Raw genomic sequence first — 24,552 nt, 5'->3', positions numbered from 1 at the left:
GCCCATGGTGGTAAAGATGAGGTTCAATATTGCCTACATGTTTTTGAACTGTAAAACTCATCTTTTTCAAACTTGATAGCAGAAAATGAGGCAAATTAAGAGTGTGACTGTCTATGAAATTCATCATCAGTCTCACATGATACATATACATAGAGCCAAAACGACCTTCACATGTGATAAATTTCTGAATGACTAACAATAGACTAGACCATTCCTCTTTTAATACATTAACAGGGATGCCTCTTGTGAATACGGTGGTATCCATACCTTGGTTTTGTAGCATGGTTCTCCATATTTGATCTTCCACACTTCTATTTTTAAACCACCTTTCACCCTCTTGAGGTAGGCCTGTGGCAGCTGCTACTGTGGCCTCGGTCACTGTGAATTTTAAATCTCCAACCTCCATTGTTTGTCCATTAAACGACCTTGCAAAAGCTTTGGTCACCTCCTTGTTATAGCCTTTAAACTTCTGGATAAATCGTAGCCATCTGACTTTCTTCAGCAATTCCTTAACTTGAGGATAACCCTCCAAGTATTTCGGTCCTTCCGGCTCAGCTCTCAGTAATTTTCCCATCTTTTGTTTTAAATTCCACTCAGAGTTCTTCTGCGTGTGAGGGTTAAGGAAAAAAAATAGCTCTGTTCAGGGTTTTGGATAGACTGTAATGACGGTAGTCAGGGTTTAGAGCAAACTGTAGTGACGGCAATTGGAAATAGAGAACAGTGAGTGGAAATACCTGAATTATGGGAGGAACAGTGAGTGAGCAGCGATAAACGAGTTCATAAAATGAAATGTGGACGCATGCAAGGAGTATGATATAAGTGGAGTATGAGTGGAGTGATAAGCGGTGGAGTAACGGCAGGATTCTTCCGAGTTGGATGACTACGTATGAGATATTACACGTCTCAATAGACGGTTGTGGAAATTACAGCTGGGAAGAGCCGTAGCACAATAGGTCACGTCTCAAGAGTATGGGTAGTAACTAGAAGTGCAGTCACATTTGAGTTCAAACTCGGAGTAATCATGAGACCGTTAGGGAGATAAATGCGAGGTGTGTGGAGTGACATCGCGGAATAAGAGTGATAGTGGGCTAATATATCAAATCATTGCACATAGGAGAGCCTGTTATGGTTTAATAACTATACGTAATTATGACTTGAATTGTCATTTGATAAAGATTTTTTATCATACCTTTGGAAACTTTGTCAATTCTTGCTCAAGGCTTCTAACCATTTGCTCTTCTTTGATATCTTGGAGATGCCCCATGTTTTTAGCTCAATTACACCTGCATTTCATGATTATGGCACTAACAGTTGATTGTATTTTTGAAAACAGAGTGATGCTGGCTGCGGAAATCATTTCTGGCTGCGGAAACTGCTTCTGGCTGTGGAAACGGTTTCCCAGTTGCGGAAATTGAGACAGCACCCCTTTAACTGCACAAAGATAGTTAGAGAAGAACTAACTGAATGAAAATAGCCCTAAAATGGGTTTTTATTAATGAGATGGAATGAATGGAATGAAGTGAAAATGAAGTGGAATGAGGTGAAATGGAGATGAAAATGAGATGGAGGTGAAGTGAAATGACAAGTGAGATGAAGTGAAGATGGAAAGAGAAGGAGAGGGGATTTTTTTGGAAAATATAGAGTGTCAGGTGTCCCTGATTTTCATTCTATATTTTCTGCATAAGACCGCCAATCTGGGATTGGTTTTCAGGCTTATACACATTTTTTTTCTTTTTCTTTTTTTCTTTTTTTTTTCAAAAACTGAAAGAAACAAGATTAGGCTGGTGGGAGAGAAGGATTCTTCTCCACCAGCCTTATTGCAGAATTCTCTTGGAACATTTTGACAAACTCCTCTTTTGAAAGTGGCTTATGATAAATTTTCAATCGGTGGCCATTCACAATAAGAGGAGTCTGAAATTCATCAATGGTCTTGATTCTTACTGCTCCATTGTTAAAGACTTTATCAATCTCATATGGCCCAAGCCAATGAGTCTGAAACTTCCCTTTGAAGTCTTTAAACTTGGAATCAAACAGTAAAGCCCAATCTCCCTCTTGAAACTTTCTTTCTTTAATATATCTGTCATGCCACTTAGCTCTTTGATGTTGAACTAGATCAGTCCTTAAAATTGCATCTTGTCTGATCTCTTCTAGCTCATTCATTTGCTTCATTCTGTGCTTTTGGGCTTATGATAGATTCATCCCCAACTGAACTGCCATCTTGAAAGTCTTGACTTGAAACTCAATGGGGAGCAGGACTTCTTTCCCATAAAAAAGTTCATAGGGAGAATGTCATGTTGTGTTCCTCCATGTAGTTCTGTAGACCCATAAGGCTTCAGGGAGCCTTTCTGCCCAATCTCTTCTGTGGAGATGAACATTTTTGGTGATGATGCTCTCAAGAACTTTGTTTGTAGATTCCACTTGACCATTTTCTTGAGGATGGTAAGGAGTAGATTTTTTGTGCTTGATTTTGTATTCTTCCATCAGCTTCTCCATCAAGTTAGATGTGAATTGACTTCCCTGATCTATCACAATTTCTCTTGGGACACCAAAACGAGTAAAAATATCCTCAAAAAGAAATTGAACAACTGAATTTTCAGTGGCAGAAGGCAATGCCTTGGCTTCTACCCATTTAGTGACATAATCAATGCAAACCAATATATATTTCTTTTGTCTAGATGGTGGATTAATGGGTCTAATGAAATCTAAAGCCCATTTTTCAAAGGGTTCGATGAGTACCTGTGGCTGTGATGGCATCTCATTTGAAAGAGTCAGTCTCCCAATTCTCTGGCAGCTGTCACACCTTCTGACATATTGTTTTGCATCTTTGAAGAGAGAAGGCCAATAATATCCTAAAGAAAGGATTTTATAGGCCGTCCTCTTGTCAGCAAAGTGTCCACTGCATGGTTCATCATGACATGCCTTGAGGATGTCAGGCATTTCATCTTCCCGAACACATCTTCTGATCACACAATCTAGCCCTGTTTTAAACAATTCATTAGAAATCCATGAATAATTTAAACTCTCCTGAATAATTTTCCTTTTCTCATTAGGAAATAAGTGTGGAGGTAGCTTCCCTGTAACCAAATAGTTAGCAATATCTGCATACCAGGGAGTCTTGGTAGTTACTGCAAACAAATATTCATCTGGAAACTTATCCTCTACAGGAGAATCTTCGTTAGTATTTTGGATTCTAGACAAGAAATCAGCTACTGTATTTTGTTTCCCTGGTCTATCTAACACAGTAATATTGAATTCTTGTAAAAGTAAAATCCATCTTGTAACTCTGCCATTAGTAACAGGTTTTTTCATGAGATATCTAATTGCAGAATGATCAGTATGGACAAAAGTTTCATAGCCTGTTATATAATGTCTAAACTTGTTGATTGCATGAACAACAACTAAGAACTCTTTCTCAGTCACAGTATAATTTAACTCAGTGGGAGTCAAGTTTTTACTGGTGTAGTAAATGGCATAAGGAACTAAATCCTTTTGACCCAACACAGCTCCTAGAGCTGTATCTGAAGCATCTGTAGAAATATGGAAAGGAATTTTCCAATTTGGCCCTCTCAAAATGGGTGCTTCAGATATTCTTGTTTTTAAAGTTTCAAATGCAGATTGACAATCAGTATCCCATTTGAATTCACAGTCTTTTGTAAGTAATTTGAAGAGTGGAGATGTTATTTTGGTGAAGTTTTCAATAAATCTTCTATAATATCCACTAAATCCAAGAAAACTTCTAACATCTTTTTGACAATTTGGAATAGGCAACTTGGAGATGACTTCAACTTTTGATCTATCAACTTTAATCCCATCTCCTGAAATGTGATGTCCTAAAACAATCCCTTCAGTAAACATCATAAAGCATTTCTCCTGACTTAATGAAAGGTTTGTTTCTTTACATCTTATAAGGACCTTTTCCAAATTCTCTAATGCCTCTTCAAATGAATTACCATAAACTGTAAAATCATCCATATAAACCTCTACACAATCATGAATTAGATCAGAAAAGATTCCTAGTACTGCCCTTTGAAATGTTGCGGGTGCATTACATAATCCAAAAGGAAGTACTCGGTAAGCAAAAGTTCCCCATGGACAAGTAAATGTGGTCTTGTCCTGATCTTCAGGTGCTACTTGAATCTGATTGTAACCACTAAAACCATCCAAAAATGAGAAATACTTTTTGCCTGCTATAGTATCTAATACCTGATCAATAAAGGTTAAAGGAAAGTGATCCTTCAAAGTTGCTTTGTCCAATTCTCTGTAATCAATGCAAACCCTCCATTTACCATTCTTTTTAGGTACTATAACCAAAGGAGAAACCCACCGGCTATCTGAAATCGGGTAAATGAAGTTTACATTAAGTAACTTTTGGAGCTCTTCTTTCACTATCTCCCTAAGGTTTGGATTCATCCTTCTTTGAGGTTGTTTGATTGGTCTACTGTTTTCCTCAATGTAGATGTGATGAATGCAAGTCTTAGGGTCAATACCTTTCATATCGGTATACTCCCATGCAAATGCAGTAGAATGTTTTTGCAAGATTTTGATTAGCTCTTCCTGTTGTGATTTTTCCAAGTTTTTGTTGATATTCAATGTTTTTGTGATACTATTGGGTATATTATAATCAGATTTATGTTTCCTTAATTTCAATTATTTATGCATTTATATTTTACTATAACCTTAGAATTGAAATTCCCGTTAACTTATGTCTAAAAAACCCCCCTTTTTAAAAACCTTATAAGTAATAATATATTTTAACTTTTATTGGAATAAATAAATAGTGAATTAATATTGATTTTTAATGAATTATTTGACCATTAGGTTTAAAGTATTATAAATAAATATATGATATACCAAGATTATGAGTTATGCTTTAACTACCCCTAATTATGGTATTTACCTAATGTAACTAGATTCTAAGAATAATAATGATCTAACAAAAATTACTATTTATAAACTATTAGGTAAATATAGATTATTTAATAAACATATATTGTTATATATAACTCATTAATTTAATTCCGAATGGACCATTATAATAATAAATAAAAATGATATATTTACCATTGGACCATTAATTAATAAATACACAATTACCTAATGTAACTAAATTCTAAGAATAATAGTAAGTTATTACCATTTATTTGTATTTAATTGGAATAATAATAAAATTTTATTAATGACCATTATAATTTAATAATATTAAATATGGATATTAGAAAGGGCTCAACAAATAATTATAGGCCAATTTTAAGAATAAAAAATATATATGATGATAATTTTAGAATAAAATAAAACTATAAAAATGATTTCTATTAAGTAAATATAAAAAATTTAACAAATTATTATTGAATAAGATTAATAAGAGCGACGAGAATAATCAGACCAATATATTAATGGTATTTATGAATTATAAATATATTAATTAATAAATATTGAATAATTTTTCTTTTATATAATTTATTAATGACCATTATAAATTAAAAAAATATTAAATATGGATATTTGGGCTAATAATAATGAATTATATCTATTTGTTTTTGAAATTAGCAAATGAATTCTGTTATTTCTTGTTTTAGCTATTTCTAAGGATGTTAATAACTAATTAGTGGTTTGACTAGGATTTTTTGGTCAAAATTAGCCGTTGGCATTATAGCCGTTGGAGTCTCTGCACACTCTATTTAATCAAGCTAAGCTGGATTGGTTCTTCAACTTGTCCTGACGATGAACCACACTGGTTGGTTCGAAACGCGTCGACAAAAGATTGGTTATGTGATTTTGCCGAAGATTTTCTAAACAATGTTATGGATCACAGAAGTCTAAATTCCTTAATTCAATGTTTTTCCTGGAAAAATCTCAATGGTGGAACTACCAAACTCTTCCATAGAGAAAAGAGACATCTGTCTAGATGATAGACACTCAATGTCAGAATCCAACTGAAATTGTGTGTGGTCAAATTCTGAAGATGGTTCAAAGTTTTCTAATGTATTCAGAATTTGACTATCTTCACTGATCTCAGAAATGGTAAAGACAGGTTGTATAGTATCTTCATCATCAACCCACTCATTATCTCCTATTTTTGTAATTGCTTTTGCTGGAGGATACAGATTGAACTTCTTTGTCGAATTACCATCAGAAATATACATATCCCCAGACCTACAACTGATAAAAGCATCAGTTGTGGCTAGCCAAGGTCTTCCTAAGATGAGAGGATGTCCTCCTAAATTACTCTTGGGAGTTAAAATCATGAAATCTACTTGATATTCCCAAGAGTCTAAGGAGACTGAAATGTCTTCTAATACACCATCTGGTTTAATAATTGATCGATCTGCAAGTTGCAATAAAGTAGGTGTAAAAAGAAGATTAGGAAGTTTTAGCTGTTCCATAGTCTGTCTACTCATGATGTTTGATGAGCCCCAAAAATGTACAATTATTTGGGCTCATTCAACCTCCTAATTTGGCTTAGTCCACCATTCTCATTTGTTTATTGCATGTTTTTGATTATTTTTATGTTAATAGAGTGAATTTGGTTAGTCATTATGCCAACAAGTCTATTGGGTGCTTTGTGTAGCCTTTTTGGTCAACTTGGAGACAAAATTGAAGGTCTTAATGAGCACTTGGCAGCCAAATTCGTGGGAGAACAAGCTAGAGGATTTGTAGGAAGGTGTCCCCCTCATTTATGGGCCCTTACCTCGAATTCTCCACCATCAGCTCGGAGTTCAAAGGCCACCAAATCAATGAGCACAAGGGCAGCCAAGCAAGTCAAGTTGGACTGCTGTTAACTACCAGTCTTGGGCAGCCAAGTCCCTAAATTTTAGGAGGACTGTTGGGTCCTCAAATTGTATAAATAAGAGGGCTTGAGACCTCATTTCAGTTAGTCATTTTGGGGAGCTAGTGGTTAGTCATTTTGTAGCCAGTTAGTCATTTTGTTTTAGCCATTAGTTAGCTAGTTTGTAGTTCGATTTTTATGCAATAGATTAGCTTTGCTTTCAGCTCATGTTCAAGTTCTCCTTGTGAACAGTTTTGATGTAACTCTTCATTCTTGATTAATAAAGATGAATCCAGCTTTGCACCAGCTCTAAATCTTTCTTAGGAGGCTGTAGCTCTTGGGTTTGGGCCCATCTCAAGCGCCCAGTACCTCCTTTGTTTATCTTTATGTGTCTTTGCTGCATTCTCATAATAAAATCTGCTATTTAGATTTAAATGTTGTGTTGTTGTTTAGGTTGCTTTTGATGATTAGAAAAGGTTTTTAATGTTCAGATTTGCTTGATAGGTTAATCACAGGGAAGATCTTCAGAAAAAGGCTGCCAAACACCTTGGATCTCACCTCCCCCTTTGTGGAATCATGAGCTGGGACCAATGTGACTTTGCTGCCAACAAAAACGCTATTTTGCTTTGCCATGCAATTTTTAGTGTTGGAATCCTCATTTGTAGATGTTAATATTAGTAGTGTTAAATACTTCAGTTGATGATTTCTTAGTGGCATAAGTTAGTTCATGCATTTCATTTTGAATAAGCTGCTGTCCATTCTTGTTACTGTTAGCTAGGTCATATTAGGGTAGCATAACTAGATCTTTGTTTTCTTGCATGTCTTTGTTTGTCCAGTTTGAAAAACCACTTGCAGAGTACCTGTTATCCTTCTCTATCTACCCATAATCCATCTGATAATCTGCTCCAACCCTTAGTCCATGATTCGTACCCTTCATTTTCCATACTTTCCCCACCTTGCCCTAATTACTACATTCTTGTGCATCATCGCTTCCTCCATCCTTGAACAAATCCAATCGCTCCTTAGCCTCATCCACCAAGTCCTAGGCCTCTTCACACCCCTATTTCACCTCCATACTCATTCGTCCACCTTTTTCCCTCCATCCATCCTCCAAAATCCTCGTTTCAGAACATCCTGTAGAAATCTCTGAACATCCTGTAGAAACCCCTGCAGACTTCCTGTAGAAGTTCATAAGCACGGTTGCATGTCATCCAGACTTTGTGAAACTCTCAGAGAGAATGTCAGGTATCCCTTAGACCCTCTCTGTACCATCCCAACCTTTCCCAAAGCATTTCATCCCTTGATCCATCCCTGCACAGTGGAAAACTAGTTAGAAGCACATGCATGATAATTTCAACAACTTAAGCAAAAATACAAAAATATGTTTTATTCAGATAGTAATAACTTAGACACATGCATTTTACCTTCTTAGAAGTAATAGCATCTCTTTCAGTAGTTTGCATGCTCTCCTTTGCATCAGTAGGACTAGCTGGTAGAATTAGGGTTTGCTAGGGTTTGTATTTCTTTTTGGCTTTCAGTTTCTTTCCGCAAGTAGATTAGCTTCCTTTGAGTTAGCTTTCGTCCATCAATTAAAAAGCTTCTTCTAAGAGCTCATAGAAGTTGGCTTGAGCCCCTAGCGGACTTGTGCCAGCTGACCAAGTGACAGCTGCGATAAGAGCTAGTACTTGTGCATACAGCACCGTCGCTTCCAAGTTTGTACGAACTACCGGGTTGATAAAATTAGAGATAGGAAGCTCCAGGAGTTGTAGCATTATTGCTACAATACTGGGGCCCACCATCTTTTTGGCGCCGTTGCTGGGGAAGCGGCAAAGTATTGGTGATTGTTGCTATTCTTCTATTTTCTACTACAACTTTCTGCTAAGTAGTTTATTTCATTTCCATTCTGCAAAAGTAGCATAGACATTTCCTGCTTTCATAGATTAGCATTTCCTGCTTTCATAGATTAGCATTTCAATTCCGCAATTTCATTTCTGCAAGCGTAGATTAGCATTTCAATTTTGCAAGCGTAGCCTAGCATTTCATTCCTGCAATTTCATTTGAGAAAAATAGATTAGTCCTTTCCCGCTTTCATTTCAATTCTGCATTTTCATTTTAGCAAGATAGTTAGTTGCAGTTCAATCTATTTCAGTTTTGCAAGTAGAAGTAGAAAAAAAAGCAAAAATCAAGCAAAAAGATTTCATTTCATGCCTTGTAGGAGTAGAGATAAGTTAGAAAAATGATTGCAAAACACCCCCACTGCTTCACACAGCCTTCTCTCTTCTTCGATGGCTGTGATTGAAGAACCCCTGGGTGGACATCAAGGCATATTTAAAGAACCTCTAGGGGAGAAGAAGAAGAAACCATTCCTCTGGAGCAAATGGCTACAAGCAGAAATGTTGGGAGCAACATCTTGTCCAAAGATGAATTTGAAAATCAGATCAAAGATTTCAAGAGTGATATGAGGCAGTTTCTTGCCATGCAACTGGATTCCTTGCGGATCCAAAAGAAGCAAGAAGAAGCCAAGAGGGCTTTGGCCATTTTTTGTCCTAGGTGCACTAGAAAGCATCCTAGGAACGAATGTCCAATGCACTCCCTAGAAGTGTGTTTCATCTGTGAAGAATACCATCCTACAAATCAGTGCCCTTCCTTGCCTGGACTTAAAGTTGCATATCAGAGAGCCAAAGGAGCCACTGAACCACTCTATTATATGAACCAAAGGAGGCCACATGAACCTAGATCCTATCAGCAGGAAGTGCAAGGGACATCCGAGACCTATTATGACCCATATCAAGCCACTTTCATGCCTTCTTGGGGCCCCCCTGCTCATCCTTCCTGGTCTACACCTCCTCCTTGGTCATATCCTCCTTGTTCCTTCCCAGATCCATATTATGTCCAACCAGTTGCTCATTCATTTCACTCTTATGCTCAGCCACAGCCTCAGTGGAATGCACCTTATCAGGAGTGGAGGCCCCAGTACAACTCTCATCCCGCTCATTTTCCTCCACCACCTGCTCATCCACAACCATCGCCTCCTCCTCCACCAAGGCAACCCCAAATGCCTACCCAACCACAATGCCATCCATCTCCATCTCAATTTCACGCCCCCACTCAGCTACCCGTACCTCCATTTCCAAAACCCTGCAATGGAGCAGCTCAACCCAATTGCAAAGCTGAGGCACAACATGTGCAAATGACTCCTTTTGAGCTCAATGATGTTCACCAAAGCTCAGGAAGAGTGTTGCAAAAGAGAGAATCTATTGACAACATTGAAGGACCAAAAGCAAAAGAAGATTCCAAAGAGGAGATCAAAGAACCATGGGCTGCACTTAATGAAGAGAAGAGATCAGAATCAGAGATCGAGAGAGTTCCTTCATGGTTATCATCAAATCCTCCATGTACTCAAGAGAAAGATCAACAAAAAGAGGAAGATCAGAAGGTCATGATAGAAGGTGACATGAAGAATGATCCAAATCAGCAAGAGGACCAAGGATATCAAAGCTATATTGAGATATGGTTTCAGAAGGTCACTAAGTTGCAGCGATACTCTCTTCCTCAGCTATGTTTGATCCCTTCAAAGTCAGATCATTTGGTCTCTAAAGTCCGGATAGTTGTCCAAGCATGCATTTCGAGCCTTCACATCATTTTGTCTCTAATCTCGATGTGCACATGGCTCCATTGGAAGTATTCTTATACTTGAAAATGAGTTTGTTTTTCAAGTAGGGTAGGGTAGAAAAAAAAAAAGAAAAAAGAGAAAAAAGAAAAAGAAAAAAAAATGAAAAAAGAGGAAAATAGAAATCTAAGGTGAAAACCTCCTCGGAGGCGCCTTAGATTGGCTCATTGATTGAAAACCTCCATGAGGTGGTCAATGGGTTGGAAAAAAAAGAGAAAAGAGAATAAGATCTTTGGGTGAAAACCTCCCTTGGAGGCGCCCAAGGCAGGCAATTAGGGTGAAAACCTCCATGAGGCGCCCTAGTTGTTTTTCAAAAGAAAAAAGAGAAAAAGAAAAAGAAAAATAAAGCTAATCTCCATTGAATAATTTCATGTTGCAGCAATGACATTGCAGGTTAAAGAAGGACGTTTCATGATAGGAGGAGCACTCAAATCAAGGTCAAAGGACTCTTTCTTGTGCCTTCTACAGGAAGCTCTGTATTTCTACAGGAAACATCCTGTAGAACCTTTGGACGAGCCAAATCCAATTTCAAAAGTGAATCTGATGGTGGGAATCTGTTGATTAGGCCTACAAGCACTTGTGTGTCCATCCCTTGCCTTCATCCATCATTTTTTCACCTCCTTGTGCTTCTCATTGTGCTTCTACAGGAACTTCCTGTAGAAATTGTGGGAAACTAGGCATGCATTTCAAAAAGTGGTTTGGCGAACATGGTAGCTTCCTCAAGGGTTCAGAAGTCCTCATGCAGTCTTCCAACTCCTCCTCCATCATCTCTATACCTGCATCACAACCAAAATTCATTTTGTCATCCCATGCAACCAAAATGCAAAGTGCCTTGAAGCAAAAACACATAGAGCAGAATTTGTTTTTGCCATAACTTGAAAACCATGCATCCATTTGACAAACCGTTTTATGGGGAATTGTACAAGGTTGATGAAAACATGCCTGAGCAGTTTCATGCAATTCCGGTGCACGGTTTCCAAGAAATCAGCCTCCATCACCATCAGCCATTTTTGCATTTTCTCCATATCCGTGCATCCGTTTTAAAACTTGTTTCATGGGGAGATGCACATGGGTGATAGTAGCCTACCCAAGCAGTTTCAGCCGATTCCGATGCACGGTTTCCGAGAAATCGAGCTCTGAAATCTTCAGCCATTTTCCATTTTTCTCGAAATCCGTGCATCCATTGATCACGATTTTGCTATGGGAGATGCATAATGATGATAGGAACATGCTCACCGAGTTTCAGATCAATCCGCTTCACCGTTTGGGAAAAATGGCGAAAACAAGTTCTGGTCCTATGAAAATTCAATGGCAGCAGTTTGAGGGTGCAGATCTGAACGTGGAAATGAACTCTTTTTGCATGCATCTGGCCAGAGGACACCTGCACAAGGAAACCAGCCATGAATCAGAAACCAAGCCATCATGCAACCATAAAATCAAATGCATGCAGCAATGACAGCCCACAACAGCTCACGGCAGCCATTCAACTTCGAGGTATGTGACTGATCTCATTCTTCTATTGCATAGATTTAATTTGAAAACTGCATGAATTGATGGGATGGTGGAATTAAGCCACGAATGGAATAAGTTTAACCCGACATCCAGTTCTCTAGCACTCCTGAAAAATCACGTAGCATGCGTGGATGAGATTCACGTGGAAGTTGAAAAATACCGGCAATGGTAGATGTGTTGAACTCCAGTGAACAGGGCATCAGTTGATTAACAAATAGAAGGGGACTACAGTTCATAATTACACTGCAGTGGAGACAACAGTTGCATAAGCCAACACACGTATGTGCCACCTCACTCCAAAAATCACGCATAAATCTGAGCGCTCAGCTGTTAGTCAACTTGCACTTGCATCATGCTCACTCAAAGTATACATCCTCTGCTTCCACAATCGGCTTAATCTATCGACCTCCACTGAGTTTCCTACCTATTTTCGGATTTCTCTAGTGCATCGGGCTCACTCAAAGGCCGAATTACGTTCTACAGGTAACGGGCGGGGTCTTCTACAGGAAAGTGCAGCAGAGACTTCCAGAGCAGAGAAGCCTAAGGTTCTTCATCAAGTTTGGAGCTTGAAGAAAGATGGACAATTATCATATGGCCAAGGGTGAAAAACTTGTCCCTCCTTATGCTAGACGGGGTATAATTCCTCTTGCAATACCACTGTCAGAAGACCAATCAGGTGCTTTCACAGCTCTTCTAAGATGTCCAACCAGTCCAGAAGGCATGGAGATGCCCAGTGTACGAGTTCAGAGGTATGGTGTGCCACGTTTAGCTAAGACTGTAAGCCACTGATTTCAAATTGAAAATGAAGCTCTTGAAGTCTTGCATGTGGATCAATATATTCCTAGGATTCTGGTAGAAGAAGATTGGAATGGCTATGAGGACACATCAAATAGCCTCTATGCTGCTTCAGGAGATGCTAGCTGAAAACTTAGAAGTTAGCAATGCATGCAGAAAACTTAGAAGTCAGCAATGCATGGTGAACCTATACATGGGTGTGAAGGCTTGATTTCGTAGAGTGGTTGTTAACTTGTGCAATTTATGTCATCCTCTACAGCAAAAGCAAAATTGTTACAAGTTTTGGCTTCATCAAATCCTCACTGCAATTAGGTCTTTAAGGTCAAGATACCTTTCTGTTTACAAATAAGCAAATCTCCAGTCTCACATAGATGAAGGTTTGTGATGAATCTATTTGAAATGTGGTCAAATCAGTAGCAATAATTAGCTTCCAATTGATATGGCATGATGGTTATTCTGTTCGTCCACATCATGCAGAAGAAAATTTGTGTGAGGACTCATGATTATAGCTGGCCACCTTCACCTGTCCAGTTAACCTCCCCAACGCTGCATAGATTATCTTGGGTTCTCGGTGTTATATATCTGCTATGATAAATGCACGCCTCTTGATCTTTAGCACAATCCAAGTCCATCCAGATTCCTTGTTCACCCATTGTAATTCCTCATATTTCTTACCTTTGTTACATAAGTCTACTTGCCAGCTGCAGCATAAATGTTTTATAGCAGCACATAAGTTGCTGGATACAACGAGTCCAAATAAAAACGCATTCTGCTGCATGTTTCCCTAGCTCCATATTCCCATGGGTTCTTTAGACATCCATGAAAGCTGCCACATTATGGCAGGTGATTCATATAGCATTTTGTTGATCTTCTGCTTTGGAAACATTCCTAGCTTGGCCATGGAGGTCAACCAAGCATATTGCTCCAATTTTATGTTGTGCTATGATCCTAATTAATGGAATCAAATCATCAAATCACACTAGCTCAGAGTTACAAGCAGCAGGCAGTGAGAAAGAAGAGCAGGAAGGAGGAGAAGATGAAGGCTGCCGCAGCCCAGCTGAAAGGAGAATCGCCCACAACCAAGCAGGATACAGTGGTGCTGTCTGTTTCTACAGGAAGACAGAGACTGTTTCTACAGGAAGACAGAGGACTGTTTCTACAGGAAGCCAGCGAACAGTTTCTACAGGAAAGTTTGAAAAGAGGGAAGCCAAAGGAGAAATCGGCCGAGATGCTAGCCAAGGAAGCCACCAGGGCCATCAAAGACGAGGAGAGAGATTGGTTGCTCAGAGGATGAGCAACACTTTCAGTAGGGGGGTGATGATGAGCCCCAAAAATGTACAATTATTTGGGCTCATTCAACCTCCTAATTTGGCTTAGTCCACCATTCTCATTTGTTTATTGCATGTTTTTGATTATTTTTATGTTAATAGAGTGAATTTGGTTAGTCATTATGCCAACAAGTCTAATGGGTGCTTTGTGTAGCCTTTTTGGTCAACTTGGAGACAAAATTGAAGGTCTTAATGAGCACTTGGCAGCCAAATTCGTGGGAGAACAAGCTAGAGGATTTGTAGGAAGGTGTCCCCCTCATTTATGGGCCCTTACCTCGAATTCTCCACCATCAGCTCGGAGTTCAAAGGCCACCAAATCAATGAGCACAAGGGCAGCCAAGCAAGTCAAGTTGGACTGCTGTTAACTACCAGTCTTGGGCAGCCAAGTCCCTAAATTTTAGGAGGATTGTTGGGTCCTCAAATTGTATAAATAAGAGGGCTTGAGACCTCATTTCAGTTAGTCATTTTGGGGAGCTAGTGGTTAGTCATTTTGTAGCCAGTTAGTCATTTTGTTTTAGCCATTAGTTAGCTAGTTTGTAGTTCGATTTTTATGTAATAGATTAGCTTTGCTTTCAACTCATGTTCAAGTTCTCCTTGTGAACAGTTTTGATGTAACTCTTCATTCTTGATTAATAAAGATGAATCTAGCTTTGCACCAGCTCTAAATCTTTCTTAGGAGGCTGTAGCTCTTGGGTTTGGGCCCATCTCAAGTGCCCAGTACCTCCTTTGTTTATCTTTATGTGTCTTTGCTGCATTCTCATAATAAAATCTGCTATTTAGATTTAAATGTTGTGTTGTTGTTTAGGTTGCTTTTGATGATTAGAAAAGGTTTTTAATGTTCAGATTTCCTTGATAGATTAATCACAGGGAAGATCTTCAGAAAAAGGCTGCCAAACACCTTGGATCTCACCTCCCCCTTTGTGGAATCATGAGCTGGGACCAATGTGACTTTGCTGCCAACAAAAACACTATTTTGCTTTGCCATGCAATTTTTAGTGTTGGAATCCTCGTTTGTAGATGTTAATATTAGTAGTGTTAAATACTTCAGTTGATGATTTCTTAGTGGCATAAGTTAGTTCATGCATTTCATTTTGAATAAGCTGTTGTCCATTCTTGTTACTGTTAGCTAGGTCATATTAGGGTAGCATAACTAGATCTTTGTTTTCTTGCATGTCTTTGTTTGTCCAGTTTGAAAAACCACTTGCAGAGTACCTGTTATCCTTCTCTATCTACCCATAATCCATCTGATAATCTGCTCCAACCCTTAGTCCATGATTCATACCCTTCATTTGCCATACTTTCCCCACCTTGCCCTAATTACTACATTCTTGTGCATCATCGCTTCCTCCATCCTTGAACAAATCCAATCGCTCCTTAGCCTCATCCCCCAAGTCCTAGGCCTCTTCACACCCCTATTTCACCTCCATACTCATTCGTCCACCTTTTTCCCTCCATCCATCCTCCAAAATCCTCGTTTCAGAACATCCTGTAGAAACCCCTGCAGACTTCCTGTAGAAGTTCATAAGCACGGTTGCATGTCATCCAGACTTTGTGAAACTCTTAGAGAGAATGTCAGGTATCCCTTAGACCCTCTCTGTACCATCCCAACCTTTCCCAAAGCATTTCATCCCTTGATCCATCCCTGCACAGTGGAAAACTAGTTAGAAGCACATGCATGATAATTTCAACAACTTAAGCAAAAATACAAAAATATGTTTTCTTCAGATAGTAATAACTTAGACACATGCATTTTACCTTCTTAGAAGTAATAGCATCTCTTTCAGTAGTTTGCATGCTCTCCTTTGCATCAGTAGGACTAGCTGGTAGAATTAGGGTTTGCTAGGGTTTGTATTTCTTTTTGGCTTTCAGTTTCTTTCCGCAAGTAGATTAGCTTCCTTTGAGTTAGCTTTTGTCCATCAATTAAAAAGCTTCTTCTAAGAGCTCATAGAAGTTGGCTTGAGCCCCTAGCGGACTTGTGCCAGCTGACCAAGTGACAGTTGCGACAAGAGCTAGTACTTGTGCATACAGCACCGTCGCTTCCAAGTTTGTACGAACTACCGGGTTGATAAAATTAGAGATAGGAAGCTCCAGGAGTTGTAGCATTATTGCTACAATACTGGGGCCCACCTATGTTGATAGCAGCCCCTAAATCAATTAAAGTATTTGGTATTTCTACCCCATTGATATGTGTTTTGACAATTGGACTACTGGGATCTACATACTTCTGCATAGTAATTTTTCCCATCATGATATCTGTAATTTTTCCTACCAGGTGGATTCTTCTTGTATCTCTTTGTTTCCTTCCTGGTCTTTTAAGACTCAACTCCTTTATTGTTTTTGCTAGAATAGGAATCTCTTTAATGGCTTGTAACAAGGGAATCTTGATACAGACATTCTTTAATTCATCTAGAAAATCATAGTTAGGCAACAAGATTTGTTTTTCTACCCCTTTGTCAATTTGTAATCTTTCAGGGAAAGGAGGTGTGGATGAAGACACAGGTTGCTCAACTATAGGAGTTGTGGGGGTTAACTCTTTTTCTTTTTCTTTTTGAGGGCTTGGGTTTTGAAGAGATGCTTCAGAACCCTTATTAGCTTCAAGATAATCTTCCTCAGAAATGCTTTGCTTTTGAGCATCTATAGAAGGCTTATCTAGGACTCTACCTGATCTGAGTTGTACATCATTGAGAGGAACAATCATATAGGCAGGAAATTGTTGACCTTCCATCATGTAAGCATTTTGAGGGTTTTTGTTATTGGGGTTTGGCAATGGCTGAAGAGGAAGTTGATTTGGCTTTTGTTGGAATGGAAGCAAGAGTTGAGAAGTTGGATTCTGTTGAGAAGGTTGTTGTTGTTGTGGAAATGGCAATGATAGTTGTGGGTTTTGATTTGGAAGTTGTGGAGCTTGTTGGTTTTGAAAAGATGGGGGATATTGATAAAATTGAGCAAATATCCCATAAGGATTTTGCATACCTTGTACCCATGATTGAAAAGTATTTTGAGGTTGGGACCAAGGTTGTTGCCAAGGATTCCAGTTTGGTGGGGGTTGAAAATTCATAGAGTTGTTAAACCCTTGATTTTGTTGTCCCTGCCAAGGTCTCCTTGCAACAAAACAGAGAGATTCGATTGTATTTGGATCTTCTTGAAAGACAGCTTTGAGCCCAGGAATTGAAGGACAATCCTTGGTCTCATGATTCTCTGAACAAATTGCACATGTTTCTACAACTTTTGCATCCAAGGGACATTCTCTTAGAGCATCTTTCTTCCTACACTTTGGGCAAAAGATGGCCAAAGCCTCAGCTTCTGCTTTCTGCTTATTGTGAATCTTAAGGGTGTCTAGTTGCTCACTAAGACTCCCTAAGATGTCAGTTTTGAATTCATCAAGCATGTTGCCAATCTCAGCCCTACTTACTGATCCAGTTGCAGATTTGTTTGCTCTGATGAGAGAAGGATCTCTAGGTCCTTTTTGAGTTTTGGATTTCCCCCTTGAGAGATGGACACATAGCTCTGCTATATCATGAAGTGGAAGTTGAGATATGTCTCCTTTTCCCATCATGTTCAAAATATCTATCCATTCATCTCTAATGGCTTTTAATAGAAGGGCTTTCAAGGTCTCCTCATCTAATTAACTCATTTTTGCTCTTTTCAAGTTGTATTGGAATCTTTCAAGTAAATCCTCCAAGTTTTCATCTTCTCTTTGCACCATTTTGAATACCTCATCCTTGTGATTGGTGGGCATACAATAGTCCAGGTACCTATCCAAAAATGTTTGTTTCATATCATTCCAAGTCCTAATGGATTGAGTGAGTAATCCCATGAACCATTTCAAGGCTGCTCCTTTCAATGTTGAAGGAAACAGTTTGAGTTTTTGAGAGTCTTCCAGATAATCATAAGTTCGACACACGACCTCAAACTCAAATAGAAATGTTTCAGGGTCCTCATTTCTTAACCCATGGAAGTTTGGGAGGACAGATGGTGAGATGTTTTTCATTGTGGCTTGGGAGTCCTCATCGACTATAGGAAATCCGAATGAGTTATCTCCATCCCTATTTCCCCCAATGTTACCTCTTCCTCCTCCATTGTTTCCTCCTCCTCCTCCTCTACCAAATCTAGCTGCTCCTTCCTCTGTCATGGTAGTTTGCCTGGAGACTTTAGAGTCCCCTGGTTCCTCTACTAAGGGTGAACGAGAAGGAATTTCTCCCTCTTCTTCTTCAGATGATTCTACTTCTTCAATTATAATTTTTCTCTCTGTAGAAGGAAGGAAAGGATCTCTTTCTAGTTCAGATTCGATGGAAGGTGTGGGAGAGTCAACTACTGCCTCTTCAATTCCAGGAATCCTAGGGCTAGGAGTGTAAGTTGGAGATGATGGAGGTGTCTCTTGTCTATTCCTTGAAGTAGATGGAGTTGTAAAAATCGAACTCTTGGCTCTAGCTAAAAACCTTCCCCTAGAATCTCTTGCTCTATGCATGTCATTTTTTTATTTTTCTTCAAGTCGGGCTAATAATTCTCTTTCTGATCTTCTAGGTCACTCTAGGTGCAAGAAGAGAGCATACTCAAGAAACTATTAAACAAATAACTTTCCCTTTTCTGATCCTCCAGATCACACTAAGTGCAAGAGGAGAGCATACTTTGAGAGGTTATCAATTTTCCTTCCTTGAAATTCTCTTGTTTTTTTTTTTTTTAAAGAAATTGGCTACCTAGTTTCACTTCCCCGGCAACGGTGCCAAAATGTTTGGTCAATTTAGTGTGATCTATATTGCTATTTATAATGTCAATCCGGGGTTCGTAAACTGACGAAGTGAAGTGTACTATATGTACTAGATAACCATTTCCTTAATCTTTTGTCGTTTTTGAATTTTTAGTTTATTTTTGGGTTTATCTTTTCCTAATGTGTGGTGGTGAGAGTGAAAGTGAAATGTGAAGTATGGATAGTGATGGTGGTTTCTATGGTGATTTTCTCAAACTTGAAAGTGCTCAAGAAGAAAGCTTTAAAACAACTAAACTGAAATCAATTCTTAAAAGAAACTAAATGCATCAAAAAGTGAACTAATGACAATGGCCCAATATCCTTGCTGCTGAATGAAAAGAAAGTAAAAACTGAACTTAAAGCAACTCAAACCAAAAGCAAAGCAACTAATTCACACTACTTAAACTCTTCAGATCCTTTACCCTTCAGCTCAATCTACCTTGTGGGAAGTAATCATGAATAAGTCAAGCAATATGCTATCTAAATGGCAAGAAATTAAATTGCATAAAAGAAACTAATCACACTACTTTAACTCTTCTGTTCCTTTACCCTTCAGCTCAATCTACCATGTGGGAAGCAACCATGAATAAGTTTAAGCAATATGATAACTAAGTTGCAAGAAATTAAATTGCAGAAAGGAAACCAATCACACTACTTCAACTCTTCTGATCCTTTACCCTTCATCTCAATCTACCTTGTGGGAAGCAATCATGAATAAGTTTAAGCAATATGATAACTAAATCACACTACAGTTAGTGATATTCTGATTTCTTGCTAATAGAGTCAATTCACTATAGAAAGAAACCATAAATTGATGAGCAGTATGATATCTAAGTAACAAAGAAAATAAGTAAGCAAATCACAACTTGGAAAAGTCAGTGCTGAAATTAAACTTCAGAAAATGAAAGAACTTCAGAAAATGAAAGTTAGCAGAAAGGACAAGATGATCTCATATGCCAATAGTTTATCAAAAAGATGAAAATTTGCTCAGGTTGCCTAAGAAAACCTGCAGAAAAGCACTGATCAGTTGACAATTATAAGAAAACAGGGGTGAAAATCTAAACAGCAGTGAGTTAAGAAACATCAAATGAAGTGTTATGTACAAGCTAATGATACAAGGACATAATAAAACAAAATGAAAACTTTACAAGGCTTCAGCGCGCAGGGGCCCTCTGCCACTTCAACCGGTCAACAAGTAATCACACGAATAAGCTCAGAAAAGTCTTCTCATATATTAAATCAGCAACATGTATAAACAGTGGGGTGAAAATACAACAATTCAGAATTTTACATAAGGGAAAAACTTCTTTACAGCGTTCATCGACACGTTATTTATAATGACAAAGTGCTGAAACTATCTAACTAACTCCTACGCTATTGACTGTATTTCTAGGGGCACGTAGATCCCTTCAGCTGAAATCTAGCGTAACTGTCATCATGTTTATTAAATCTCTGGAGTGGTTGCTGTTAGATTCCGGTTACAGAAGTGATCTCTAGGTGTGCTGGTGTCTTCATGATCTGAGGACTGTGCCACGTAACGTTCACGTGCTCAAAACAGAGATGTGCCACCGCTGAACTCTTTGGTTGGCTCTACCTTTGACCTTCGTTGACCGTGACCTTCCATGGATGATTTGGCTACTTCGAAGGGACATGTTCCATGTATCCGTCACCTGGAGCTTGCCCATGTGGCTCGTTTCTTCATAGGACACCTGTAGCATAGCTTTTAACAAAATAGCTGCGGAATCATGTGCTGGCTACGGAATCCTGTGCTGGCTGCGGAAACCTGTGCTGGCTGCGGAAATTGACAAGTTTCCGCAGCTGCATGAACAAAAAAAACTAAACCAAACAACAGTCATAAGTATAGTCAGAAAACCATGTAAAGAACTCTTTTTAAACTATAATGCAATGATTTAACAGCTGGGTGGATGCAATAAGTGGAAAAGGAAGGCTGAGAAGGTGTATAGGAAGGTGCAGGTTTGAGGCTCAACACTTTCTAGGAAATGGATCTAATGATCTCGACTCTAAATCCCTCGTACATCTTTTTGATCTTGAATATGAAAATTACATAACATCTCTTCCTGCCGATGGAACCTCGATTGTGTCCATTCAACATACGTCTCACTATATCTCGAGATCTCATTCACATATACATGATGGCTTTGGTCTTGTCTCGGGTAAAGTTGAGTGTCCTATCAAATCCACGGACCACATCAGGCCTACAAATCCATCTTTCTCTTTAGCAAACATAAATGGTCTGAATGTGGTTCTGGGTTCGATCAGTGCCCCTTCATCTGACCTTGTGCATCCATTCTACCCTCATTTAGTCCATGGGTCTACTGCACCGGTGGTTCCTTCAGATCATTCATATCTTTATCTTGCTCGCACTGATTGCAATCATGTGCATGGAGTGACGGTTTCAGAGTCTGAATCCCTTATGCCTAATCTTTGCCACTTGCAGTATTTTACAGGTGAAGAAGAGGGCCCTGCATCTCCTTCGGCTCGATTTGGTTCCCTCATTAATCCCTCTTCACCCCCAAGCCAAGAAGAGCCTTATGTATCAGATACCCAACTTGATCAAACTGGTGGTTTCAATGATTCTCATTTTACCGAAGATATACTCACTCATGCCTCTGGTGATTATCCTACGTATCTATCTGTTGATGCTACAAAGCCACCAGAATTTGTTGACCCACCTTTTGAACGTTTAGGGACTCATCAGGAAGTTAAGGCACTTCAGCTTCCTCTGATGGTTATGTCGAGTTCTCATGTTCCTAATGAGACCCCTGAACCAAGTCGAATTAGGGTTTCTGCACATCACGCTCCTCACAACATCATCTCACCAGATGTGAGCTCATCTTGGAAACCCTCTAATTCAAGTAATGTCTCTTTGAGCAAATATTTCCATCACCTTTCAACTGATGTGCATCAACCTCTATATCCTAATTTGTTTGCTAAAGGCGGTGCTCTTGCCATTGTCTCGAATATTTTTTATTGTCTCCCAGCCAATATAGTCTGTCAATATACACAATCAAATGATACCTTACAATCTCTTATATGGGAAGGTTCTAATCGCCTGATCTCCCCTTTGCCTCACACTCTTGCTGTTGATTCAGTTCATTCTCGGGAATCTAAAGAGTCTCATTTGTCGAGCTGCCAATCTATCGATATTCAGATAATGCATCCAATCCACAATATTTTGACTGATAGTTGTTTGGTCACAACCAACGATAACCATATACATCCATCTACAAATCCTGCGAAGCTACCAATATTTGATGGTGTGTCGTTTGAAGGTTCATAGGTTGGCCAGGATGATGAGGCACTTCAGCTTCTGCTTATGATTATTTCAGGTCCTCACGTCCTTGACGAAGTCTATGAACAATTCCAAACTAGGGTTTCCTAAATTAGGGTTCATGTGTTTCAATCCTTAGGGATCTCGGTGACACCCGATAGAGGACCCTTGTTTCAGGGTTATCAAGTTGATTATCCTCTACATCATGATAAGATTGTTTTTATCGGATTAATCTGGCAGATTCCTTTACTAGCCGGCAACATCTTTCCTTGCTTGCTTTGGATTTAGGGTTAAGCATGAATGGAAGTATGTCATGTCCGGATGATGATGAAGTTCATGCATGTAATTTGGTTTACCAAGATCAGGTTGCGATTTTCCTTGAAAGGGATTTTATGGCACATTTCCCCATAAGAAAATGAGGTTTTCTTTCTGTTATGCATACTTTACAGGTAAGCATCTTATTTTTTCCATAACTCTTTTCACAAATTCTAACTGTTGTCATCTTGGTTTTTACAGGTCAGGAACCGCTGTGTGGCTGCATTGGAAGTTTTATTTCACATAACCCAACCTATGCTTTGGTTAAATTAGGATTTATGGTTTAGACTAGTTAGATTTTAATTTTGATTATCAGTTGGCTAATTAGAATTTGCCTTATGAGTTAAAGTTTTCATGCTTCATTTTCTGTATTGTAGGTAGTTAGTTCCCTGCTTGTTTATTTCTGCACTCATGTCCTTGCATTTGTTTATTGTTGCATGGCATTCATGAAATCTTTGCATATGCATCCCATTGGTCCTTTAATTGCAATTAGTTTATCTCTTCTACACATAGTATTACATTGTGTCATTAGCCATGTCTGATGCATTGCATCATACACTTTCCTTCTTGCCTGGCACACACTCACCTTTGACCTAGCCTGGAAATTTACCCTATGTTGTATGCCGCTACATGGGCCTTCATGAAACTGAAGTTTTCAGACCTGTGGTACCGTGAATAAATTTCTCTTGCCTTTTTCTCTTGCTCCAACCTCAAAGTGCATTGCTTTGACCTCTTCACACCTATTTGTAAACCCTAGGAGAGTTTCCTGGTCACCTAGCCGTAGAACTAAAACCATAGCCCTATGATTTTTTGAAGTTGTGATGGTTACGCCAATGGGTAGCCTCTCTTAGAGCCATTCATCAAATTTTCATCCTGGATATCTCTCCTACAAGTCTAATTTATTAACAAGGAAAATAAGAACAGCTTGCTCATGTGGAACTCTAATCAGTTTAAATGACCTATACCCATAACCTAAAGCTTGTTCTCAACGTGGTCTTTATTCTTTCAATGACTTGTGTTTTGTTCTCTTGCTGACGGGAAATGAGATGTGGAAGCTTGGCATAAGGGAAAATATAAATCATGATATCTCTTAGTTTCTATCAAACAAGAAACAACCTCTCTTTCTCGTAAAATAAGTTGGGATCCCTCATCCACCCTGGTGCAATAAATGCCCAGAAATAAGTGAAAATGCACATGCAAGAGAAAGTGAAACCAAATAAAGGGTAAAGGACCGAGAAAGGCTTCCTGCATAGAGAGGTAATACAACGACTCCACCAGGGTGCTGAACAGGCTCATTGGCAGTGAAGCAACATTTGTGATTTCTTGAAGTGACTCTACCAGGGTACTATCTAGGCTCGCTAGTAATGGAGCAACACCAGAAGATTACTTTTAAAATTCTGAAAACAATAAGCGCCCTGCCACGTTCTTCACATCATCATCAAATACCAGCACGTATGAACTTTAATTGGGTGTTTTCTGACTAGCAAGACCTAGCTGAAGCACAAGTGGAAGGCATATCTGCGACGGTTGTGGCAACACAAGAGGGGCCCATAGCATATGTTCAATATTACTTTGCATCATTATTCGAACTCGGGCTACTACAGGGGTGTTGACAAAGATATTGTATTCTACCATTGGTTCACCAATTGTTGTAGCCACTACAACACCACCCAAATTTTTGAGCATATTCAAAATTTTGGGTACCCCACCACTCACCTTGAGCTACTAGGGTTTTGATAAGGCCCCAACCAGTTACTCTCCCTGTATCCAACCCCTTTTGGGTGCGCCCTCTCACATTTCATACATTGCATCTATGCATCATGCTTTATCTTGGACATAAGCCTTAGGATCATGTTAGGGTTTCGAAGGTTATTGGCTGCATTGATTGATCAAGAGTCTCTCATGATTTTGAGGCTCACCTTCACATATGCCTCTAGAGGTGCATCCTCATTGGCATCAGTTGGCATTATGGCAAGAGGTATTTCAAAACACTTTTCTGAGGTTATTAGCGGGTTCTTTACCTCGCATGTGCATTAGGGTTTGTAGGGGTCATGGATTTCCCTTAACATATATGTAACCCTAGGTGCATGTGAGTGAAGGTCCAACCCTATGTTGAAACGATCCTAACCC

The sequence above is a fragment of the Pinus tabuliformis genome, chromosome 5_1, assembly GCF_031772625.1.
Source record: "Pinus tabuliformis cultivar Carrire ecotype Pingquan chromosome 5_1, CPIR1, whole genome shotgun sequence".
NCBI lineage: Eukaryota > Viridiplantae > Streptophyta > Pinopsida > Pinales > Pinaceae > Pinus > Pinus tabuliformis.
This window is presented reverse-complemented; position numbering follows the sequence as displayed.